Consider the following 18,701-nt stretch of genomic DNA (forward strand, 5'->3'; position numbering starts at 1 on the left):
GAGACAATGAATCAAACCATTCATTATAATACATTCGTGCGCTCCTGTAACGAATGAGCCTTTCATTTGTCTCAAAGACATCACGAATGGCCTTAGTCATTCGTTATGCACTCAATCGTCTCAGATCAAGCCATTCGTTATAACGAATGGAATCATTTTCCATAACTAATGGGCTGCCGCCCCTAGACCCCGCTGCTAGTGGCGCTGCCCCCAGACCCCCGTTCGTTGAGGGTTATATTAAACTAGAGATACGATATGGGTAGTGATAGTTAATTGATACATGTAAATGTTATACACTTAGCCGCGCCTAGTTAAAGAGAGGAGTTACCATTAACTCCGAAAGAAACATAACTCAGGTGAGTTTCTAGCCCCCATTTCCTTGCTATGTTTTCGGGGCTGTGTGCATACTCGATGTGATTAGTTAATACACTTACCTTAAGTGGTAAGTGTATTCCATGTGAATGTTTATGAATGATGTATGTATGATGTAGAAAAGACTAAGAGTATGTATGAAAGTATGTAAATATAAAAGAAAAGAAAGATATGTATGAATTGACGGTAAGAGGGTGGCAGACCCTAATAATATCTGTAAAGGAGGGTGGACCCTAATAATATCTATGAAGGAGGGTGGCAGACCCTAATAATATATGTGAAGGAAGGTGGCAGACTCTAATAATATCTGCAAGGTTATAGGGCGAAAGACTCTTTAAAACGTATAAATGCGTATGTAAAGCAAGATAAATTATGAAAGTATGGAAGAAAGAAAGAATGAAAGTAATAATGAAGGTATATACTTATGTATGTACGAAAGAAAGATAAACATGTTAAGTAACTAATATGTATAGACAGATACGTATAAGTAAGTATGTGAATGTAATGTGTGTTGCCGGATTAACTAGAACCCACTCAGCGTAGCTTACATTTGGTATGCACATAGGTGAATAGGCTAAGGCAGCTCGCTTGAATGAAGACAAATGGCATTGGCCTGAAGAGGCTGACATCTTTGAAAGAATTTTTTGATGTTTTAATATGACTTTTAAATTATATTTAAAGACACGGGTTTGTCATTATGGAAAGATTTAAATGATTTTATAATTTATGGTTGAAGTTTATATTCCGCAAAAAGGTTTAATTCACTCTGATATTTAGAACTGTGTTAATGAGTAAATCAAACATCAAAGTAGGGCACCAGGACCGAAGCCTTACACTACATCACTACCAGCTACACTCATACTCGCATCACCACATGTCTGCTCGCATGGATCTCTAAGTGTGTCAGGGAGCGATACCAACACATGAGTGAATAAAACACGAAAATATCCCCGCATCTCTTGTTGTAAACCCTCGAGCCTGAGTGGTTGAGCTGGCTGTGGTGGCGGTTGTCGCAACGTGTGCTGCTGCTGCAGCCTCTGAATACGCGGGTCAATAACACGTTGTCGGTGTGGAGGTTCACCCATCTATAGATAATTTCTTATCTATAATTAATTATAGATAAGAAATTATCTATAATTATCTATAATGATCCCATCTTGTTGTAAACCCAAGGCACCACAACCACCATAGAAACAACAACCACACCAACAAGCCTACCTTTAACCATAACCACATCATTCCCAACCTTAAACCTAAACCTACCCATACCAACCACACCACACACAACCTTTTCAACCACACCTCCCTCAACCCATAGAATCTCGGCCATAGCTACCACTCCAATCTCAAGTGGCAAATCGAAGAAGTCACCAGTCTTCCGAGATCCTATCCTCGATAGGATTAAGGCGCCGGAGGAAGCTAATGAGAATAGAGCCAAGAGCGAACTCATGTTGATCAAGTTCATCAAGGATCAACAAGTTATTAATCAAGAAGTCACTTGACAACGTGACACTATGGCTGATCAGTTGGCCATCCTACAAGAAAGACGTGACTTAGATCAAGCTCAAATTGTCGGTCAAAAGGATTGGATTGATCTGTTGCAGTAAAGAATCAATAATCAGTAAGAGTTGATCATCCACAACTCGTTGAGGAATGTTGATCAACATGTTGGGTTAGAGAAACTTGAATCAAGAGTATCCAAGCTGGAGACCGATCTTCCTTCTTCTTTAAAATTTTCAATTGATTTCCGAAGGGAACTCGATTCCACTCTTGATAAAGTGTGGATCAAATTTGAGCGTCTGGGCTCAAGAGTCAGTGGGTTGGAAGGTGGAGAATACCGGGATGCGAGCAGGTTGTTGGGTGAAAGTGTAAGGTTGCGTGGGATGATTGAGTTGTTGGAGGGTCAAATAGAGGAACAACGCGACTCTCAAGGTCACATAAACGAATCTTTGGTCAATCGATACCTTGCTGTCATGGAGGTCATGCGATTGACAGATGAAGACGCGGAGAACTTAAGAATGCATCTAATGGAGACCTTTCAAGGTTTTCTTCGTGTAGCTGAGCCCAGGGCAGAGCAGAGAAACTGACGACAAACTGTTTTTGCTAATCTGGCCACTGATGCGAAAGAGTCAGAGCTTTAGGAAACATTCATGGTTTCCTATACACTGGAGAGCCTAGAAAGGATGCAGGTGAAGGAGGATCTAGTGCAAAGGCTGTTGATGATGAGCCTGCTGTTGTTGTTGGAACCGTTGTGGGCACTGAGCCTGTAGTTACTACTGTTACAACATCTGGGCAGGCCAGTTCTACAAGCTCACCACTTGTTGCACCCACTACTAGTGCGCAAGTCAGTGTCGTGTTTACAACCGCCTTGATTGCTTATGCCCCACCTCAACAAGAAACTTAAGGTTAAGATGGTGATGATGGAGACAATGATGAGTCTAATGATGATGAAAATGATGGTGACAACGATGATGATGAAGATGGTGATGAGAAGAAGGATGGTGACGATGACCGCGAGTATGACAGTTTTGATGAGCCTCGTGGTGGAAATGGTGGTAGTAGTGGTGATGGTAGTGGTAGTGGAGATGTCACTGGTGATAAGGTGAGTGATGATGAACCGCAAAAGAGGAAGAAAAAACACATGAAACAGACGCTGCTGTTGAGGCTGAAATCGCCTCTTTATATAACGTTTATACTTTTGCAGTTATCGATTCACCAATTGAGAAAGCCGTGGAAGAAAATAACAATGAAAGTGGTGATGGCATCAACTATTCCCCCAACCCTGACACTCCGGTTAAAGAAAATGTTGAGCTTGCCGTTGAAGAACCAGTTGTCACTCCTGCTGCTAAGCCTGCTCAACGGAAGTCTAGAAAAGGCATCAAATACTACAGCGTGAGAAGGATGGGAAGGTTGAAATGGAGATCGAAGCCGTACCATGATTCGGACCCCTTCTATATGCAACATGGCACAAAGATAACAAAAGTTTGGCTATTTGGCGTGCCTATAGGGATCTGACATATCTCACCTACGGAGATATGCACACGCTGTCTGTTCTCGACATGAACTACTTCAGAAAGACCATAGCTCGAGATGACATCAAAGACTCTGTGGAATCATGGTTCAAGCGGTTCTTGAAGCGAGAATGGAAAGCTGACTACTCGACGTTCGCCGTCAATCCTGGTAGGTCGTACAAGTCAAAAGAGATCAATCATTTCACCAACAAAACGTCCAAAGTTCGAAGATACAAGATGCCCGAAGATCATGGTGAACCAATCTGTCACGGCATGCCCTTTGAAGACGACTTTCTCTTTGACTTCATCGCTTGGGAGTTCGAGAACGATCATGGTGAAGTCATCATTCACTGCAAGCGCACTCATGACCTGAGGTACTTTGATGAACACGAACTTGCAGGTTTTGGACTCAGCGACTTAAAGAAGCTTGTGGAGTCGCCCCTCTGTACTATTGAAGACGTCCGTCGTGACAACACGGACGCTATCGTCGGAAAGTTCAACAAGTTTGCCAGACTACTTGTTGAAAAACAACCATTTCAAGATCCAGATGATGTCTTCGAGCACGAGTCCGAGTGCAAGTGGTGATGGAAGTTAATAACAGAAGTACTAATGACTAGAGGGAGATTGAAAGCCCCAGTTCTAGTATTAGTCTTTGTTATTTGTATCATGTATTTTGTTGGTACTTTGTTTATGTTGTTTATTTCTGTTAAACATTTTGTCATGTATGTTTGGGCCCTAAGCCATTGTATTTGGAGCCCATTAGGCCTTTTATATGAAAGATTGTACATGAGAATACACACACTATATAATGTGTGTGTATCTCATACACAAGATAACCTTTTGCAAATCTTATCCTTACAACTTACAAACTCTCTTCCTCTCTTCTCTTAGTTCTCGGCAATAAACAAGCAAACAAGATCCGAGGTCTTGGTCCTAACTAGTTGTTTCCGCCAACTAGTGTAGAGGTTAATCCAAGATAACTCGTAATAGTTGTTGTGTTGTTAGATCCGGTCAAGAAACCTACAACTACAAGTCCCCACGATAATGCCTTAGTGGGGTAATGAGGTGGAACGTGGATCTCGTGATCAAACCTCCACACCGCCCAATTATAAGACACGTAATTAACCTCCATCATGTAGTCTATATGACCAGTATGTGGGGGACCCCGACATTTTCCAAACGTAATTATGGTCCAAGCTAGGGACCATGGCTCCTCTTATTTTTTGAATTAGAACTACAAAATCTATGCCCATGTTGTACATTGTCCAAACGTAATTATGGTCCAAGCTAGAGACCATGGCCCCTCTTATTTTTGAATTAGAACTACAAAATCTATGCCCATGTTGTGTGAATATTGTTCTACCACCATGGCATCATGTGTATGAAGTCAATTAATATAAATTACTATTTTTTCTACCCTCAATATGTAAATGCTATAAGTTTCATCACCGACGTTAATGATGAAGTACACCATTTTTCATATTAATATAAATTACATTATGAAACATAAGAATGTCATGATTTTTTTTAGTAAAGTCTTTAGCTTTTCAATTTTGAAATATTTCTAACAGGTTAGAGTATGTTCTAGTTCTAGATATACATAGAGACATATATAGAGTCCATCAATTTCTAACAGGTATATTGCTTTGAATGGGAAAAACAAAACAATTACATAAACTTCAAATTTTTCTTAGGGCGTGCATGTGTTATGACACTCAAAAGGGGTGCCAAAATCGTCCATATTGGCAAGTTTAGTCGATAAACACACCACCAAAGGACGCACGTTTAATGGTGGCCGGCCGGGCGTGAGAGACATTTGGTTTGTTGTTATTTTCTTTAAATATTAATTGTATATTCAATCATTTCACTTCATATCACCCCACGATCATATTTCTCATTTCACTTCACCATAAGACATCCAACCTGCCAACCTGGTATGGAATGTGAAAACCCTCATTGTTTAAGTGTTGGCGTGTAGACTATTGCCCTTTCACATCTCTTAGTTATTACTATTGTTAACATATTAATGGTTCTAATTAGAGCATCCATTGAAATAAAATAAGTCTTAGATAACCGAGCACGTATAGCACATACAATTCTTATACAAAGAGCTACAATAACAAATAGAAAAGGAAATAGAAAAGGACTGCAACAAGCAATTACATAACCATCTTTTATATCAAAGCTAAAACAAATATACGGAGTATAATATATCAATACTTATTGATATGTAGTTATGTTGTGTGTTACACACTTACACCTCTAATTAACAATTTAACAGTTGTATTACCATAATAAGCATTAACATCACATTTATTTATGTATTTTCCTTTGTGTATTATTTAAAGTGTGAAACCATGACTTTCTAATTCCTACATTCCAACTTACATACTCTCCGCCGTTTTTATATATAAATATAAAGTAGGTTAAAAACCCGTAAACTACACGGGTTGAAAAATTAAAATGCTAAAATTCATATCTCAAATACAAAAATATCACTTTTTTGACTTCTTAACCCGTTGTTTCAAGTGTTCCTCTTCTAATTGTTTAGTTCTCCTTTTTCTTTTCTTCAAAATAATCTCATATACATAATATACTCTAGTTTTCATCAACTATGAAAGTTGACAATACTAATAAAACATAAAATATATTTAAGAAACTTATTAATGTATGTTCCTAGGCAAATATAAAATAATAATGTAAGTTAAAAAAAAGTTACATATGTACTTTGAGTGGCATTTCATTTATTTAAATAAACCTAATGACAATTTACCAATTCACTATAACAATTCAGATAGATTCTACTTTTTACCAACAATTCACATGTATAATAAATTAATTAATTATCTTTATAAATACATTAGTTGTTCAATCAAACATGTTCAACTTATTGACCCATGAACTATGAAACAAATGATGCAAAAAAAGTATCAAGATGGTTAGAGATGGTCAACTTAGTTGTATAAGCCATAGTTGATTTAATCCAAGGCAATACCGAAATGAGTCAATGCTCCGATACAACAGATAGAATTCAACTTTTCTCTGCAAATATACATCAAACAAATCATAACAAATTACTAATTATGTCTTTACATATACATAAATAAAATATTATGCGTGGAAAATAAAAATACTCATTTGCCCCTCAAAAGAAAGTAGGATGTCTTGAAAAACTGACTTGAAAGCCCAACCAATAATCACGCTTATGCAAAAATACTCCATATAAATAAAAACTTGGTTCAAACTGCAACAAATAACTTATTAGTTTGATTCATATAACATCACATTTCAAAATAATTTTTTAAATAGTGTACTTTACAAATATAATCATAACTTAGTAATTCAAGAAAAGAAAACACAAGCACACCCCCCACTGCTATAGTTGATTATATGAACACGAGTCACTCAATAGAAATCAAAAATCTTCTTTTTGTCAAGAACTTTATTGTCAAAAAAAACTTAGATCGATCCAATGAAACCATGAACTTTTTTCTCTCAAATTTTCTCAGGTTTCACAATTGGAAAACTTCTATCAACATACTCTACTCTGAGTACATATTAATTGGAAGTTGTTAATTGATAAATTAACAAATAAAACAACAATTATTTTGAAAAATTATTATATTGGTTACATAATTGTATATATCTAGCCCATAACACCTAAATTAAATATAAATAAGTATAATTAATTCAAGTCTTTCATTCATATTAAAAATTGTCTAAAATAAATAGGGATTGTTAAGGAATGTTTTAATTGATTTGTTTTAATTAGAAAACTATGAATTAAATGTTACAAGATAAGGGTGTCACTTGGTACAAAAATAAGCCAATTAGGTGTCGTGTGACACAAACATTATTTTTATTTATTATAATAGTATATTCTCACAAAACTCGGTTTTAAAACACACAAACATTTCTTCCCAAACATATTAACCAAAATATAGTGCATGCATGGGTCAGTTTCAATTGGATGGGCTAAAACCAAACGCACTCTCTAAATTTGGAGAGACTCGTTGCCTTACTCTGGTCAAACTATGTTGTCATAACTGAGTCTACACTGATTTTCAGAGTTTGGCTTGGATGTCACTTAAAAGTTATTGTGCCACCACTTTCTAGTGTAACAAATAGTGAGATTAGAACTCTTGGGGATTTTGGTTCGAATCGACAATCTTTACATAATGCCTAACTTAAATTATTCATTGTCAATATCTACTCTAAATTATTATTATTATTAATATTAATATTAATATTATAGTAAATGGTTTTAAATAATCCATGGAATAATTTCCAATCAAACAAACACAGTGAATTATTCATATTTATTATTATGCATTGACGTTGCAATTAACCAATCTAACGAGTGGGTCCCACTCTTTTTTTACTGCGGGTGCATAGTGCATGCATGGGTCGGTTTCAATTGGTTTATGGGTTAAAACCAAAATATAGGTTTTGAGTTTTTAAAAACCGTTCGATTTTGATTTTCTCGACAATTGGTTTATGTTTTGTGACTTTTGTCATTTGGGCTAAAAACTTTGGGAAAAAAATGGCTTAATAAGTTTTCTTTTTGTTAACTAATAACTATTTGATTATTTAAATATGAAATAATAAGCTATAACTTCGTTTTTACGAAAACATAAAACCAACATTTCGTTTTTAATTTCAAATAAGTTTTTTGGGCTTCAATCACACTCCTAAAAATGTTACCAAGTTCGACACGCAACGTGTGCGAAGGGAACACACTAGTTATCATGAATAGATATTATCCGTCAATCTATCTATAATATATATAAACGAAACATAAAAATCTTACGTGTCGCGATGTGGTCGCTCCCTTTTTTTAGGAGTCACCAGATTTGCTTGATATTTAAATGAAGGCTTCTCATGCATTTGACCCGAATTCACGGGTATGGGTCTTATCAAACCCAGATATTTCTTAAACGGGTTATAAGATCTCATCAAACTAAAAACTAATATCACCAAATATTTGATATAAAAATCCTATAAAGTAGGGATATACTAAAAATTAATATCTGATTTATTTAAAGAAAGATATATATTATTTATAATTAAAATTATAGTAAAAAAATAAACGGGTCTTAGGTCTTATTAATCCCATATAGCTTTTTAAATCGGGTTATAACATCTCATTTATATTTGTGTAACAATTTATCATCGAAGCATAAATATATTATTAACTTTCATACAATAAAAAATATAAAAATTCAAAAAATAAATAAATATTAAAAAAAAATAATATAAAACAACTCTCGTAATACGAGGGATAAAAACTAGTTATACTATTTATTATAAAAAGGAGTTCTACCCTCCTCACATATTTACTATTCCTTTTTAATACAAAACTTATGTAGTATGACATTGTCATGCATATTTTCTTTGTTCATATGGTAGGTTTGATAAAAGCAAATCTTCAACAACAATGCTACACTTTTACCCCTCAAATTTATATACTTTACCCCCTTCAAGCAAATCTTTGTTTTCCTCTTATAACTTCATAAATGTTCATTTTTATAAAATTCAGAATATCCATTACGACAAGCTTATACTTATATTTATCTACGTTTTGATGTAAAATTCATTCAAAACAAAGATTTGTGTCATAATTTATAAGTTATCGAAACGCGCATATAAACCGTCAAAGCTACTTCAAGGTTTCAATTTTTTATAAACTTTTTTCTATTAAAACTTTAAAAACATGATGTTTTATAATATTCGGATTTTCCATTGAGACATATTTATTTTATCAATGCTTGTATATAAATAGCGTTAACTTTTCCTAACGCTTAGCATGCCACAACTCGATGGTCCAGCGACAAAGTCTTAAAAACTAGTTTGTATTTATTATGAATGTGGAGGACATAAAATGATAAATTTGTACTTATATTGCTATTTTAATTTAGTGTCAGAACTACATTATTAAACGACAACATATATCCAAATGATAGTACAATACATTATTCACTGATTTGTTACTTCACAGTATGAAGGACTCAGAAGGAGCCGTGAAGGTAGATGGAAGGGACCATGCTACTTGGGACAAATTTGCTCATACATTTGGTATTTATTATTATTTTTTATAAACACAAACACGACTCATTTTTTTTCCGTGTCAGAACATAACTGGTTTAAACAATTTATCTAAACGAGTCAAACAAGTTTGCTTGTTGTGAATGAGTTGTAAATTTGTAATCAAAGTTAAAAATGAGTTAAACAGGTTGTCTGGTTGCAATAAATTTGAACGAGCCTAGTAAAATCTCACTCATAGAAAAGATTAACAGATTGACAGGTTTTGTTAAACAGTTCAAACCAAAAACAAAACCTGACTAATAAACGGGATACAAATAACAACTCAAAACCTTATTATTTTGCTTCGTGTGAGGGTGAAATTCAGAGATGGCAAATTTAAGGGGTTGTTTGCATTTCACAAGGATGGATGATGTAAAATTACATTTTTGACCTTGTGATCTTGTAGGTAAGGTATCTGATTTTAGCAGTGCTGATGTTGCAGTTGATCAATATCACTTGCATGAGGCAAGTACTCAGAGGCGGACCTACATGTTTAAGCACGGGTTCACGGGAACCCAGTGAGTTTCGAAAAATTACTGTAGTGATAATATAAAAAGTTATGGTGAACCCATTAATAAAAGATGGAATGAACCCATTAACAGCAATGAAGAACGGGACGAGTGGTAAGCAGTTTTGTTTTTAAATCGCAGGTCGCAGGTTCGAGGCTGCTAGATGGTATATAGTTTTTTGAAAACTGCATTTCTTTAATGCAAACCTTTAAAAATAGATTATGGCTTCTAACTCTCTCTCTCTCTCTCTCTCTCTCTCTCTCTCTCATATCCTTTTTTTTTTGTCTAATCTTTGTTTATTTTGACTGCAACTAAAACAACCACTTTGTTCTTATTTCTTTTCCCTAATCTAATGAATATGTTGAAAAAAACCCGTAGAGCTTGAAATTGGTTTATCAACAAAAGACTACAATTTGGTTAGGTACATATTTTGAAAAGTTTTTTTTTTCTTTTCTTCATTTTAAATTGCTGTATTTTCATACAAGCCCGTTAAACCCAAGCCGTGTAACTAAACACTTAGTAACGGTTTTAATTTTCCAAGGTTTGTTTTATTTTCGATGATGGTTTGACGTAAAAACCGTCAAAAGCGGACCGTGAACACCCATATTGAACCATCCCCGACCCGAAACATTAAACTTCTGGTCGTATAAAACTGGAGCATCAAATAACAGTGAACCCACTGGAAAAAATTCCTGGATCCGCCACTGCAAGTACTCATTAATTAATCATTCTGTTATATGTTTTATAGAGTTAACTAAGTGTCATTTTCTATTCATGAATCAAGATGCAACAATATATTCCTTTTAAGCAATTCGGCATTAAATGTGTCTCCATCAAATGGTGCTCAGTTAACTAATGTGCCACTCGTCATGTTTAAATGTAACACGTTAAAACCTTGTGAAAATGAAACAGACCATGATTTTTATCTGGTTCTTTCGGGCTAGAGTGCTAGACTATCTTCTAAAGTTCAACGTGCCAACCCGACAAGGGTTTAATTGCTTTGATGGTTCAAATGCAGGATGGCATAAAACTGATGAAGGACATGGGCATTGATGCATATAGGTTTTCAATCTCATGGCCAAGGATATTCCCAGGTAATTAAATGTACTTATTTTTCATTAAAATTATTTTTTAATGAAAAATGAGTCCTAATGATAACTCATATTTAGGATATATAGCTACTGAAAATGTATTTTAACATATCATGGAAATGTGACAAAAGTTTGGTCTAATAGGTTAAAAAAGCTACATAAAAACCTACAATTTCTATATGTTCACTCAAAACTTTAGTTTAAAACTAGAGTGTATTCTTAGATCATATCAAATAATTTCGTGTAACTCAAACCAACTATTAAATCAATAAACTTTCTTGTTTATCTATGTCATAGTCTCATAGATGGAAATGGTCAGATCAAGCAAGCTGGAGTCGATCACTACAACGTGCTTATTAATTCTTTATTAGCCAATTCGGACGGTACATTTCTAAGCCAATATTATTTTTTTAACTTCTCTTACTATATTATTGATCATAAGATATATAAAGTTTATATATAACATTAGGTTTCTTGATCCTAAAATGTTTGGAGATTACCGGACATCAATGAGAACAAGAGTCGGAGATTGGTTACCAAGGTTTTCAAAACGTCAATCCGCTCTTCTCTAAGGTTCAATTGATTTGTCGTTATCGCGTGACATAATTCGACTAGCATCATTGGCGTGCTTCTAAACAATTCTATTACAGATTCGGATTCTATTACACTTTGTAAGTCATTTAAAAATATATCTTACCTTTTTGTTAATCCAAACCCAACAATATACACTTTCTCATTTTGGTAACTATGGGTTTTGTAGTATGGTTATATTTTATGTGACACGAATGACAAATTGTCTAACAAAACAATTTTGGCGTACTTTTTTCAGCATTTAAGGACGTGAAAGCAATTGGTGATCGGGTATGCATCTTTTAATATTGTACGGGTTGACATGTCACTGTTACAGTATTGATATATTTTGTATATTGTAGGCAAATTCAATATGGTTATACATAGTGCCAGGAGGGTTTAGAAGCTTATTAAATTACATCAAAAACAAATATGAGAATCCTCTAGTGATCATTACTGAAAATGGTATTTTTCATTTTTCGATCTTTTGTACCACCATTTATGCATAAAGTACAACATCTAAAGCATGGTTACTTATATGTTCTTGTTCACATAGGGATGGACGACCCGAATAGCCCATTTATCTCACCCAAAGACGCACTAAAGGATGAAAAACGGGTCAAGTACCATAATGATTATCTCACAAACTTACTAGCTGCCATAAAGTAAGCCCATTTAGATATTGTATTTCCAACATGCATTAAATCTTGTACAGTATAACAATCAACACGTTAACTTTTTGTTTGGTGTAATAGGGAGGATGGGTGCAATGTGAAGGGGTATTTTGCGTGGTCATTGCTAGATAACTGGAAATGGGCTGCGGGTTTCAGTTCACGATTTGGGTTGTATTTCGTTGATTATAATGACAAGCTCAAAAGATATGCTAAGGACTCCGCTGTTTGGTTCAAGAATTTCTTGACCGCCGGTTAAAAGATTATGATTTTATTGGATCGTGTCACTTCTTCGTCATACGAATTTCTTGATCGGAAAAGACCACCTTAGTTATTTCGGGTATACTATATACTAGAAGAAATTTATGCACTTTTATTGTATGTAATATACATTTAAATTTCTACTCGCCATTGATTTGTAGTAAAATGTTGATGTGATAACGATGTTCAAGTGTCGTAGCGGCGTGCCTCTCGATCTAACCATTTAGAACCTATTTTGACATGATAAGGCTCGTCACTATCCGTTAAGAGCTATTGTTACTATTAAGGCCCAATAGAATCTATTAAGACTTGAATGATCTATTATTGTTTATTATTATTTAGAATGTCTCACAACAACCTGATCTAACCTTTAAAACTTAAGGCAAGGTGTAGTGGGGCGAGGAATGTGAGGTTCTTGGGCGATATGGTGCTACAACGCCACCTCCTGAGCTAAACGGGGGATTTTTTTTGTGTGGAGAGGGGGGGGGGGGGTCACCTGATTGTGTCTGTGTAATAATATTTTATTATTTATGTGGGCTACAACACCGCTCCTATATCGCCCCCTTGCTAACGTGACCGTCACGTGTCAAAAATCTCCCTTATTTTGTAGTCCTCCATTATACATAGCCTAATAGGACGTGATCAAAGCTGCAATAATTAGAACCGACCAATATTGACCATAATTGGATGTTGCTGGCCCTAATTAGAAAGTATCGGTCCCTACTTGATCAAAAAACTTGTATATGTTGCATTACTTTTTAAATTAATATACCAAGAATTTAACCATTGATGCTTTTATTTTCAAAAAGTTGATTATTTGTTTCAACAAAATTTAATTTACTTTTGAAATTTGACATCTTACAATTTTTTTATATTATTACAAAAAAAATTTGTATATATTTTTAGGTTTACGACAAACTTTCCGTGGCAATTTCTATTTTGGATTACCAAAGAACTCTTCTATTGTTTAAACTAGTACTCGTACCCGTACCTTGCTACATGCCGAGTTGGTGCCGTGTTTTGTTTGTTTTAGACATGTTCATGTGTTCATTCGTATTATAGATCAGCCATACATGAAACAAACCCTTGCAGAACTCGGATTAAGCAAAAGGCTTTTTGAAATTAAGTTAGTATGAGTATCAACTAAATCCAGATTACCATCTCTTGAATATAGGGGTTAGATCAAATATAAATTAAATTAACGTATTAATTGTGAGAATCAAATAGTGTAATACGATGCAATTACATAATTACACTACGATGCAATTACATAATTACATTACTTATAAATATAATTACATTACTTGGATCTCACAATTAGCACGTTAATTTAATTTATACATACGTTAACTTTCTCCTAAATTATAAAGACTTGGATTCATTGGCATGTAGGAAGTAGCCAAACAGATCGTTAAGACTTGAATATAAAGATTGGGATAATGAGATAATCTATTCTTTTTTTTATATTTTTTTAATCAGAATTCTGCAAACTTTGTAAATATAAACCATTGCAGAACTTACTTCGTTAGGCTATGTGTAGTGTAGGGGCTACAAATTGAGGTGTTTTGCGTCATGTGACGCCCAGTCAGTAAAGGGTGGATTTTTGTTTTTGGGGTGTAATGATGTTGTAGCCTAATATATATATATATATATATATATATATATATATATATATATATATATATATATATGGTTGGTATCATTTAAGAACTCTAAAAAAGTTAAGAACTCTTAGGAACCCTTAACAACCAAATAATTTTTTAATTTTTTTTATATATTAACATTGTTTAAAAGTAATTTTATCATATTTTATATAAATTTTTTGGATTACATATATTAATCACAAGTTTACATATATGTAAAATTTATGTACTAACAAATTTACATAGGTGTCAAACAAAACATAGATAGGTATAAAAACTAATTTTTAAATTTGTAATTGTAGATATAGATATAGATATAAAAAATGATTAAACTAATCTCAAAGAACAGTAACATACAAAACTTTTTATAAAAAAACTTAGTTTTCAAGGGTTTCTTCAAATTCTTAACTAATTTTACAGTTCTGTAATGATACTCATCATATATATATATATATATATATATATATATATATATCACATACAAAATATAATAATAATAATAAATGAAACAAGGAAGCAGCGACATGACAACAGAACATCGCCCCTCCCCATTTCGCCCCAATTTCGCCCCTTTGTAGCCCAGGGGGCGGTGTTCTCGTCCCAAAACCTCCATTATCACCCCATTTATTCGCTCGTTACGTATTTCCTTACAAATTTGGAATTAGGGTGTTTTAATTCCAACCTCCATGATATATATGCATCTCCCACCGAACACTTTTCTACCAATTTTTATGTTTGATCTACTTCTTCATTTGGTAATTAACTTTTATTTGTTTCTCATTTAATTTAGACTAGAACTGTTAAATTTGTTTTTTAAAAGACAATTTTTAATTGAGTTAAAAATCTCCTTATTTTACACCTGGAGGATCCCAATAGTTGAATTATATTCCAAAGTATGCATTTCACATTTTTTTTTCAATCTCCTATATTTGTTTCATTCTAAAAAATATTTAAAAATCAAATATCACCATATATAATAATAGTTGAAGTTTATTATTGTTTACAAATCAAAACTTTTAATACCTTTTCGTGGATTTCGTTCAATTATGCAACCTTTAAAAATAATAGTTGCATCTAAGTTTGAAAAATGCAACCTTCAAAAAAAAGGTTGTATCTTTTAACAAAATTTGCAACTTTTAGATAAAAAGATTGCAATTTCAGTAAAAAAAAATTATAACATTTTACTATCTATGTCCCATTAAAAGTGTCATAGTTTGAAAAACACAAAGTTTAAGATATTGAATGATTACTTTTTTTATTACCAAATGACAATAACGCCCTTCGAAATTAGGTCTGTCAATATTATTTATAATTAATGTTAGTTGTGTGTGTTTAAGGGTAAACTTGGAAATTGGCTAATAAATTTTGAAAGTAGACATTTGTAATGAGACAAATAAAATATGAACACTTTTAATGAGACGGGAAGAATATTAAACAATGTTGCATTAGATACTTTAATGCAACCTTTTTGTTAAACGGTGTTGCATTAGAGTCAAATGCAACACAATTAAAAAAAATGCATTAGCTTTATTTTCTAGCAGTGGTTTGATCGTATATTTACAAAAATTGCTTTAAAAGGTATTTTACTAACTTTAATGTTGTATTTATTTTATTAATTGCCACTTAGTCGAACTAAAATTCACTCGGTATGTAGCTGACGTTTGTATACATAAAAGATTAGCAAGTTTTGTTAGGATTAAATAAGAATTTGCTAGAGCACTGCGTGTTATCGGCTAATGGCATCCAAGTTTACTTTCAGGTATCTATTTATTACATATTGGTTGTAAACCAAAGACAAGTTGTAACGTTTATTTCCATATCGTTATTAATAATTCAAAGTCCAAAAGCTACTTATGCATGTGTAAACCCAACATACGAGACCCCTGGGTTCACGGTGCTTCAAACCGAATTTTTTTTGAAATGGTGTATTTTAATAACTTAATTAGGTTAATGGTGTGGTAAAAAAAGGATTATGATGTATCCTTCATTGCTACCAGCGGATTAGGAGTAAGGAAATATGGATGTGTTATTCCCAATAGCGGATTACCTAACACATATCCTAATCTGCCATTCCAATAGCGGATTAGGAATAAACCATTGAATTTCATTTAGCCTCGTTAACCCAACGTTACTTTTAACAAAAACAAGTTAACTCAGTTAGTTTTAACCAACCAAACTAACCTCTTTAACTTGTGTACCTTAACCAAGTTAACTTTGGATTCTTCTGACATGCACAATGACAAAGTCTTCAATGCTTCTTCACAAGCTCCGTTATCACATGCTCCATTATTTTCCCGCAAGTCCATTATCACATGTATAATATGACAAAGGTTTTGCAAGCCTGTTATTACAAAGGCTTTGAATGCTTCTGCAAAATCAATTACTTTACCTTACAAGTTTTGTTTGATTCAATCAATTTGATGGGTTTTTTAGATGGTTTGGTTGGTGTTTTGTGGTTTGATTCAACCAGTAGTTCAAGTTTAACTAACTAGTAGTTCAAGTTCAATTGATGAAGACGATGAGAATAATTTTTTTTAATTTGTTCCTTATCCGCCAATATCAATAGCGGCTTAGGTTATAAAAAAAATATATTCCTAATCCGCTATTACCAATAGCTGTTTAAGTTATTAAAAAAAATGTTCCTAATCCTATATTACCAATAGCAGCTTATGTTATAAAAAAATTGTTCCTAATTCTCTATTCCTACTAGCGGCATAGGATATAATATTTTAAAACCCTAATTTTTTTAAAATAATATTTAAATAATTTATAAACCCGGTAAATAGTTTGTTAACTTTTATAAGCCCTTTAAAGTAAATCTTTCATAAAAGTATTAATAATATTAAAAACATGAAATAAAATAAAATGAAAAACATTAATAATATTAAAAACCTGAAACATTGAATAAAATACACTGAAAAGCACTACTTATATTAAAAACATGAAATAAAACAAACAAAACTCAAATACATGATAAAAAAATACAATAATTAATTTTGTCGGTTTGAACAATTGTTGATCCCGTGATCCGTCCAAAGCCACCATAATGCTTGATTTCTGAATGGGGATCTCTCATTGATTTAACCTGGTTTTAACCCGTTTAGACTTTACACGGGTCATAACACCTCAACTTGTGTTGTTTTAAACCCTAACCCCCAAATTACAACCATCTCCTTTCTTATACCCTACCGTTCTTCATCTCTATCCTTCCCTATCTATATCACAAATAAGATGCGATAAGGGTCACGGTTTGAATCAGTCTTCTCTCTTTCTCATATCTATCTTGATTAATCTCTATACAAGAAAGCTATGAACATCCAGGTTAGTTTCGATTTACCAAGGAACAGTTAAATACGTTATGGGTTTTTGATGGATTTGGTGAAGATTTTCGCTTCACACCGTCCCTTATTATCTGCTTGAAAATTGAAAATTGTAATTATGTAGGGAAATTAAAATTTAGGGTTACTATGGATCATAATAACCTCTCTTTTTCTTTGAAGTTTTGTAACCCTAGAAGCAAATCGATGTTCTTGATTGCCAGTTGATTTCAATGATCATGTTGTAAGTTATTCTTTTCTCCTATATTCATGTATCTTACTGTTTTAATCAATGCTTAGTATCTATATTGTTTTGGCTTATGGGAATCTTAGTATAAATATGCCTTCTCATAATATGGAGTTGTATTCAATTATCTTATTATAAATATATGTGTTTTGTAGATCTTTGTTTTGATACTTTGTTTAACCAATTGTTGTTGATTTCATTATACAACAATCTAATGATAGGAATTTAGAACAAACAGTGTTCAATTTCTTCAATATTTGATGTTGAATCAATTAGAGAATAAACATATTAGGTTTTCAATTTCGTAAAAAAAAAAAGTTTAATATCAATATCGATTATCAACTAATGGTTTCATGATCATTGGATATGTAATATTTGTTACCCTTAATAAATTTTTTGTATTATATATTTCGATGATCACATGTCTGATGCTAGCATGTTTATATTATTTATTTTGTTGGTCTTGCTTTGGTTTCACATATAATGAAATGTCTTCTAAATACATTTCGTCGATTGCTGTCGCAAACCGAGCCATTAAAGAGACTGTAAAAGACCTTGAATTTGACAATAAGATCTTCTCTGACGCAACAGGATTGAATTTCTTCGTCAGTCCTATCGTACGCCTCTAACAGATTGCGAGGAAGCAACTTCAGGAAATTGCTACACAGTTTAAATTAAGGATATTTCACTTGATGTATGATTAAATGTGTTTATGCCATGATAAAATTGTGTTGTCTATTGTATTTTTGTGGTTCATACAAATTTTGGGTGATAATTTCTTTCGTATGTAAATCATTATAAGTCACATTTGGTGGACAATGAGAATGAACAATTGTCTCATTTAATTTAATGGACGTGGCATTTTATTATTATGTATATTACTACATGGCATCCCCCATGTAACAACTAGTAATTCTTTGTAAAC

At 33.1% G+C, this 18,701-nt stretch overlaps 1 pseudogene across 1 annotated transcript; it reads left to right on the plus strand.

Annotated features, from left to right (window-relative positions):
• The first annotated feature begins 9,382 nt into the window (after positions 1-9,382).
• On the plus strand, positions 9,383-12,988 carry LOC143561042 (beta-glucosidase 40-like; annotated as a pseudogene). Its single transcript, XR_013140222.1, has 9 exons — positions 9,383-9,458; positions 9,874-9,932; positions 10,995-11,070; positions 11,373-11,475; positions 11,537-11,738; positions 11,897-11,928; positions 12,000-12,102; positions 12,194-12,302; positions 12,393-12,988. The product of XR_013140222.1 is annotated as a beta-glucosidase 40-like (transcript).
• Positions 12,989-18,701: the final 5,713 nt, after the last annotated feature.

The sequence above is a fragment of the Bidens hawaiensis genome, unplaced genomic scaffold (genome assembly GCF_021521415.1).
Source record: "Bidens hawaiensis isolate Kalapana, Puna unplaced genomic scaffold, B.hawaiensis_p1.1 tig00020525_1, whole genome shotgun sequence".
Classification (NCBI taxonomy): Eukaryota; Viridiplantae; Streptophyta; class Magnoliopsida; order Asterales; family Asteraceae; genus Bidens; species Bidens hawaiensis.